We start from the raw sequence: 8,695 nt of genomic DNA on the forward strand, positions 1-8,695 counted from the left end.
TTATCCAGACCATGGGACCTGACCTGATCTCCTGGCATCTATCTTCCAGACAACCTGGCAACCATTATCCTGACTACCTGACATTTGATTGATAATTGTTCTGGGCCAATCCTAGGGCTAAGAACGCAGGACTGATATTTCTGAAGAATGTACTTCTTACTATAAGAACTTTTAACTTTTCTTTCTTCTTTGGAACACTTCTTGGGTTTTTGCCTAGCTGTGTTCCCAGTTTGCAAACTCCAAGTACATTGAATAAATCTCTACCATTTATTTCTAGCAAAGCTTCCAGACTCTTTCTGAGTTCCTTTGACAAGGACAGTGCTTAGCTACAATAAGACTATCTATAGTTTTGATACTGCTACGTGTGTATATTAGTGTGTGTTGGCAAGATTATTGGGAATTTGTTTCTTCTCCATTTTCTGAATTTGAAATTTGTTAATTTTAAAAACTAAAAAATCAAGATTGAACTCAGTGGAAGCAGTGTTTCTCAAGCTTTTTTTCATTGTTTCTCCCTAAAGCAACTTTGTAGACATTTGTTTCCATAATTGCCCCTCTTCCATGAAATTTTAACACCACACATATATTGTATATACATTTATGCACTGCATGTATATCTGTGCTATAGTCATAAAAATTGTAAGTTTTTTTTTCTCCTTCCAAGAAACAATTTTGCCTCTGGGAGTGCAGGGGGTGGAGTGGCAGTGTGGGGAGGTTGGGGGGATTGGGAGGGTGGGGAGTGACATCATCCTCATTGAGAATACATGAGTTAAAATAAGAAAAACAACTAAATATTGATGGTCAAGGAAGAAAGAGCTAGTGTCCAGGAAATTTAGGTCAAAACCCTGGCCCCAGCAATTCACATGCACGAACCTATTCTTATTTTACGAGTTATTCACCATCAAGGCTGTTTTAGGTTTTATACTTAGAATAGAAATGAGCAGGCAGCCCTGCCTCCAAAAAGGCCCATTGAGAAGTGAGTGCAGCTGTTGCGAGAGTAGAGGCATTAAGGTAAGGAGTATTAGTCACTATACAGCTTCATTCATTTTATGTGAAGAGTTTTTAGAACCTCAAACTCAAACACATTTAGATGTCAGTGCGAAACTGCATTTGAAGCCAGATAGAACGCTACATTTGTCACTCTGCTCCATCCTCTTCAGGCTTCTGAATCAAAAAGCTCAAACACCATGATTTCTCAAAGTGACCCCTGACCCCAAGCTTCAGAATCATCTGGAATGCTGATTAAAACTCAGGTTCCCAGGTCCTCATCTAGACATTCTGATTCATTACCTATGATGTGCATATGGGGAATTTATGTTTTAACAAGTTCCCAAGATTTTAGTAGACACATTATATAATAAGAATGCTAATGATGATGATAGCTAAAAATGCACGGCGTGATTACTCTGAGCCGTATTTCAAGACTGCTGCTATATCCCAAGGAAAGGGAAAACCCAGGGAAGTGGATCAACATTGGATTTCTTTAAAACCTTTAAAAGTAAGGCTCAAACCACTTATACTTTGATTTTAAAAAATTAAGATGTGTGATGTTTCTTACACTCTAAAAGTCATGCAGAACTCCTATTGGTCACAGTTTCATTAGTCTTTTTAAACACCGCATCACACAGCTGGCTCATAACATAATTGTGGGAGGGGAGAATATAAAATGGGGAAGGGGCACAGAGGCTAAGAACATGGGGAAAAATCTTCCATAAGTTAGTGGGCTGAGTGCTAAAATGATTGGCCATCAATGTAGTACTGGTTTACGGTTTTGAAGTCTTTTTAGATGCTGCCACTCTTAATACTTTTAAAGCAATTTTAAAACATTATCATGATAGGATGTTTTATTTCAGGTCAGTGAATAGTTCTGTTCACTTATTTTAGTGGATTCATGATTGACAGAATAAAAGAAGGAATGTTTTGATTTGATAGAGTGGTATATGATACTGTGGCCTTGGGTTGGGACCCTGCCTTATTCTATGAGAAATGGTTGGTTGAAAAGGTCTGGACATTACCAAGAACTGGGGAGGTAAATCAACTTCTAAAGAGGAAGGATCGGAATCTGGCCAACCAAAGGCTGACTGCCTTGAACTTAACAACAGCTTAATTTAAGAAAAACAAAAATTAAAAAACACTTTTTTATGAAATAGAACAAAATAAGCAAAACCCTATACAACTTGAGACTATATTTCATAGGCTCAGAGTAGAATGTACTACTATGAATATTTAAGCCCCACAAGGAAGTAGACATAAATCATCACTTTTTTTTTAACTCCTAAAAGGCACCAGGAGTAAGAGAAAATTGTGGTTCAAGGTGTAAAGCAGGCAGCATCCTCCATCCTAGGTCAGACAAGTACACTCATACCCTATACCCTATAGCTTGTCTCACACTGTGAAACTGGTTTTATTGCAAAATCAAAAGACTCATAATGTAAGTCATCTGGCAGATTCCTGAGTCACTGGAGAGATAGTGGACAATTTGCAGAAGTAGGTGGTTATATTCTGAAACAGTCATCCAATGTAACCGGACTTGTCAGTAAATATAGTTACTTCCTAGCTACTTTTCTGTTTTTACTAAGAAATATAAATGAACTCCCTTGTGTCAGATACGTTCAAGTGTCTCAAAAACTAGAAAACCTAAATCACAGCATTCCAACAACTAAGACTGTGAGCATGATACTTAATTTACCCTCTGTGTTTCCATTAACACGGCATAGTAATAACTATTTCTGTGAGTACATGACACAGAAACAGAACGTACCATGGAATTAAGCATTGCGTAAGTGCTAAACAATTAAACGGCCTATTTTAAATTTAAAATTACAATGCCTATATATATATTTAATTTATATATGTATATATATATATATAAAATATATATTTATTTTAATTTTAAGGGCTGCCTGACCCCATTTCCTCCTCCTATAGACTGGAAAATTCAAAATTGATTTTAAATTTGACAAGATTTTCTGTTCTTGAGAATAAAGACCCTATATTAGTACAAAACAATAATGATTACAATGCGGCCTCTGAATCCTGGACTTAATTTTAAGTGAACAAACTATATGAGAAAAGTAAACATGCAAGAGAGTTTCAGAAAAGGATGACAAGGCTCCAATGCATAAAATTCAGAAACTCAAATATTCTGATTAGCAAAAATACTTATTTGATTAGATAGCAATTGTCAACATTAGAGGTGTAAAGTGAAAAGAAAAACTCCTCGTGTTATTTAAAGAAGTAATAACCCAATACAATCAAGGACTTTATACAGGTCATAGAAGGAAATGGAAAACTTTAATAAGGTATCTAAACTCTCTCATTTCTTACATTGAAGAGGACTGGTCCATATGCTAATGACTCTCAAAATCTTTATCTCTAGAACTACTCTTACTCGAAAATTCCAGCACCATGTAACACACGTCCTGTTTGATATCTCCACATAGATGTGCTACAGATGTGTCCCTCAAGCACAACTTATGCAAACCAGAAGAGATCATCTCTCCCCAACCCTTCCCTAATCTTACTTCTCTTCCAGTGTTCTGCCTTTTAGTGAAAGGTGTGGGCCCCTAGAAGAAAGATTCATTTGATGTAAACCCCGAGAAACAATTTATCTGCTGAGGTGGACTCCCCATGGTCAACCAAGCTCCCAAATGTTACGAGTAATAAAGAGTCTAGCAGCCATTTGCTGACAATGGCTCTTCAAATACTCTGTATAATGGGAAGAACTTCAGACTGAACTCTCAGCTTCCCCCACTATTCCTTGCTTGTTTACACTATCTGAGTCAATCACTACCGGGAAGCCCTGGTTTTGTCCTTTGACCAATGCACTAAGATCTGCCCCATCCAATCAGAACTGTGCAAATGATGTCCTCATTTGCATCTATACAGACCAATCCGAACTGCACAATTTAGGTCAATCAGAACTGTACAATTTGGAAACCTCATTAACATAATATAGACCAAAATGGGAACTGTGGGTGGGAAAATTCTCTACAAAAGGTGAAATCTCCTTTGCCTCAGTGGAACACACTTTTGGTTGCTACCTGAATCTGTGTCTCCTGGGCTGCAGCTCTTTTTGCTCAAATAAATGTTTTTATTTTTCATTATGATCTAAAATTAATTTTGGTTGACAAAGTTAATCAAAATTGACCAGATTTCCTAAGCCAGAAGAATGTTATTCCTGATCTGCCATTTCCCATGTGTCTTATATCAGATTGAGAATCCCTGCTATTTCTAGTTTCCAAACATCTCTAGAGTACTATACTGGTTGGGGTCCAGTAACAAAAACCATACACGTTATTTTAACAGAAACAATGTAATATAAGGATTAGGTTAAGAGGGTATTGGAGAACTGAACAGGTAAGAGGGAACACTGAGGTAACAGAGAGAGAATTGCAGGAGCAGCTACCACCCCTTGGACTGGGGGAACAAACAGCAAAGATTGGGGTTATCAGAATTCAGGAGCTTGAGGAAGGACCCTGAAATTCTTGGGACCCAGGCCTTGAGGAGGGGCCGTTGTCTGGTTGCTGCTACTTCAGGAGCTCAGAGGAGGGGTTGTATCAAGTTGGATTGTGGGAAGGAGATAGCTGGTGATGGCACCTCTGAAGGATATGATTAGGCTGGTTCAGAGAGTGCAGAAAAAAACAAAAAAGAACAATTACTGTTTCTAGGATGAAGCGCTATGATAGGCTTCTGCTGATAGGATCAGCAAACATGTAGAAGTGAACAGGTCTCCTTTGCCCTCCCTAGCTTTGGGGTCTCCCTTGAATGTTTCCCATTGGGAGAACCTAACTAAAGACCGTGGGGAGGGAGGTGGAGAAGTGTAGCTTTCAGAGTGCTGCTCTGAGCATCACAGAACAAAATACAGAAAAGTGTGCTTGGAGCCCATAGATTGTAGCTGTCAAATGATAAAACTGAAACAACTTAGTCATTGGTTTGATGTCCTTTGTTCAAGGGAAAGCAATCCACGGATCGAAGGGGAGTATAGAGTCTCACAAAGGGGAGTATAGGGGTCTCCCAAGGGGTATTTGGGCAACAGCTAGTAAGCGAGTGTTTTAGAAGAGGCAAGAAGGAAACAGGGCATGTTTGTTTTTGTTTTTTTTTCTCTTTGTAATGTTAAGTGCCTGACTTAAGCTTCCATTGTGAAGATGATATAGGGACAGAGTATGCGGACTATTTTTACAGAAGAAGAAACTAGGGAGTTGGATTCCAAGCCTGCTGCCCATGATGTAAGACACAAAACTTAGGCAGATGTTAATCAACCATATAGCACAAACTACCCAAAGACCAGAGATTCCATTATGGCCATTCCTGTAGTAACGCCCACTGAAAATAAAACACAGGCTGCTCCTTACAAAAGTGAAAAGACAAACCTGCCCCTATTCTTCTTACATCTTACAGATGTTAAAGATAAACTTACCATCTTCATCTTTCCTCCTTTCCTTCCTACCAATACATTTTCCATGGAAACAGAAAACACACATAAACCCTAGCCCCAGGGATGGAGGGTGGTCTCTTCCACTAACAATTAGAGACCGTCACTCTATCTGAGCAATGGCCGTTCTTTTCTTACTCTCTGCTAAATAAACTTACTTTTACTTTAAACTCTATATTGGCTCAACATTTGAATTCTTTCCTATGTGAGGCCAAGCACCTTATTTTCCTGTAACAGAGGAATCCACTTCAAAGAGGCATTTACTTCAAAGATGGCTCTCTGGAAGAAATACATTGCCTGTCACATAACTAGACAGAGAACCAAGCTGCATCCCCCCACTGAGACGCTGTGTTTCAGGGATCTTTGTTGATTTCAATAACTGTCCATTTGGGCCACTTGTTTTTTTCTCTTCCCACACTTTAAATTCTCTCTCTTATGTTTTAAATTCACCAATAAAGAGTGTGCCCAAGAAACCCTAGGCCCCACCCTCAACCCCAATAAAAATAGAAACTCAGGCCTGTTCACTCCAAACTTCCCCCCAACACACACACACACACACACACACACACACACACACACACACACACCCCTCACTTTGTGGCCTCAGGTGTGCTGTGTAATTTTCAGGTCTTGTAAGTAATAAACCTTAATTTTGTCCAGTTTCCTGATGGTTATTGCTGAAGGGCATCTTGCAATCATAGTAAAAACCACAAGGGTTGATTCAGCCAAAACACATAGATAGATAGGCTGAGACTGGCACAAAGCTGCCTGATTGGCCAATAGGTTGGGGATTTCCTTGTAAGGCAAGCAGGTCAGTCAGGGAATTTGGAAAGAATATTTGTTTAAATGGATTGGCTAGGGTTGCATATGTGAATTTATTTAAAATAAGGAAACCATTACAGCTTCTTGGCAGTTGGGGATAGGCTGGCTGAATAGACTTGTTTCTGGTCAATCAGCATTTACTGGGATACAAAAGTTGTAGAAGTTTCAGTTTGCTGACTGGCCCCCCCCCAGGGCAGGAGAAGCTCTATCTTGGGCCTATAAATTTATTTCAACATAGCCTAACAATGTGTATTCAACAAAGTCCTCCTAAACTCCTCTAGAGTTCCTCCTTTCTCTCTATCCTCACTGCTGCTGTCCTGTCTGAGGGACCATCACCTCTCAGATGACCTAATGCAGGAGCCTCCTAACTGGGCTTGCTGTTTTCTCTCTGGCCTGCCTCACATCCACTCTGCATACAATGGCAAGAGTGATGGTAAAGGGGAGCAATTTCCCACCCCAATGTATGTCACTTTGGCTGGAGGATTGTATTGAGCTACAGGCAATCAAAACCCAGCACACTCAGGAAAAGGTCTTTATCTCCTCCTCAACTGCCTAAACTTACACTGGAAAATGGACCTGTTTGAGAAAGTGAGCTATTACCACAGGTACCTTTTTACCTAAGAAATCAATCTACATAAATGCCGACCTTTGTTTTCTGAACATCTTCTCTAGCCTTCCTGTGAATGGCCTTTCAGACTTTTGTACCCCTAACCTCTATCCTTTCCTTAGCTCAGGATATTATATGTTTCCTTTTGAGTCTTCATATCGTTATGGGGCTCCCATAGGTACATCATTAAATTTGTTTTTCTCCTGTTAATCTGTCTTTTATCAATTTAATTATTAGGCCAGCCAAAGAACCCAGAAGGGAAGAAGGAAAAAAGGACATTTCCATTTGTAGATGACTCAGCAACTCTTATCAATAGCACAGGCACTAACTTAAATCTTCCCTTCTTTACCATACTTTTCCCGGTCACCTTTTAATAACTTGCCTTCTCTCCCTCTCCAGAAGCTCCAGACCCTTTTTTCCTTTAGCTCCTAAGATGATACACTCATGTAACCCTAAATTCTAGACACTTTTTTGAGGTAGACATCCCTGAGTTTCTCTCATATGTATATGAAATATATAGGTTAACAAACTTTTGTTTTTCTCTTGTTGATCTGTCTTTTGTTACAGAGCCCCAAGAACCTAGAAAGATAGAAGGAAACATATTTTTTTTCTCCTCTACAACCATATTCCATTCTAACACTATAATTGATCAAGTTCTCTTCCTTCACCTTTAATTGCCCTATTGGCCTAAACCAGGTTTCCTCTACTTTAGCACTATTTTTGGCAGAATTACTCTTAGCTGTCGGAGGCTGTCCTGTACACTGCAGGATGTTTTGCAGCATCTCTGGTGGCTTCTACTTTCTAGACACTAATAGCATGCCTTCACGTCTGGTTGTGACAACCAGAAATTTCTCCAGACATTGCCAAATATTTTAAATTTTCAGTTAAATACTAATTTCAGTTAAATAACACATAATTTTTCAGTATAAGTGTATCCCATGCACTATTTCAGAAATGTATCTAAAATTCAAATTTAACCAAACATCCTATATTTTTATTTGCTAAATCTGACAGTCCTACCTGAAGGCAAAATTATCCCTGGGTTGAGATTCACTGGCCTAGAGTTAAATATAAGTGTTTTACCAGTTGCAATGAGTTTTTTTAATTGGTTTGTTTTTAGAGTCCACTTTACATTGAAAGAGTTCAACTTTCATAATCATGGTGTCTACCCTTCTAGATTCTTGGCTGGTACTTCCCCACCTCCATCATAAAAGACTGATTAACAGAAAAAAACAAAGAAGAGTTTAATAATATATGTAATTCATTTATACCTGAGAGACACCCAAGAAAACTGAATAAAACTCCCTGAAATGGCCTAAGCCCCCACTTTAAATACCATCTTGAGCTAAAAACAAAAGAAAGATGGTGGGGAGTGGCAGTTGTGGGAGGTTACCAGGAAAAGCATATAGCAAACATGGGTAAGGTTTGTTATGCAGGGTCTATGCTTCCTCCACTGATGAGTTTCCAGAGATTTAGAGTCATCTTTCTCTTCCGAGTACAGACTGGAAGACACGTTTACAAATGGTAATTTCATTTATAAATTTAAATACTCCTTACAAAAGGTTAAATGCTACTCTATTTTCAGAGACTCTCCTGTGTGTCTGCAGTGGCTCAAAAATAATCAAGTCAAAATAATCTTTATGCCAAAGATGCATATTTTAGAGTGGCATATATGTTACCCTTCATGATATATACAGTGAAGAGAGAGAGATGCAGAATCCAAATAGATGAGTTGTTGCCCTGATAGGAAATTAAAGAAATCTTCAAATTCAGTCAGGGAGGAAAGAGCTTGGACAAGGAAGCTAGCAGCAACCTTAGCAGAGAGGTAATGAGAA

This window comes from Rhinolophus sinicus, chromosome 15, assembly GCF_057876585.1.
Source record: "Rhinolophus sinicus isolate RSI-liver-muscle chromosome 15, RSI-T2T, whole genome shotgun sequence".
Classification (NCBI taxonomy): domain Eukaryota; kingdom Metazoa; phylum Chordata; class Mammalia; order Chiroptera; family Rhinolophidae; genus Rhinolophus; species Rhinolophus sinicus.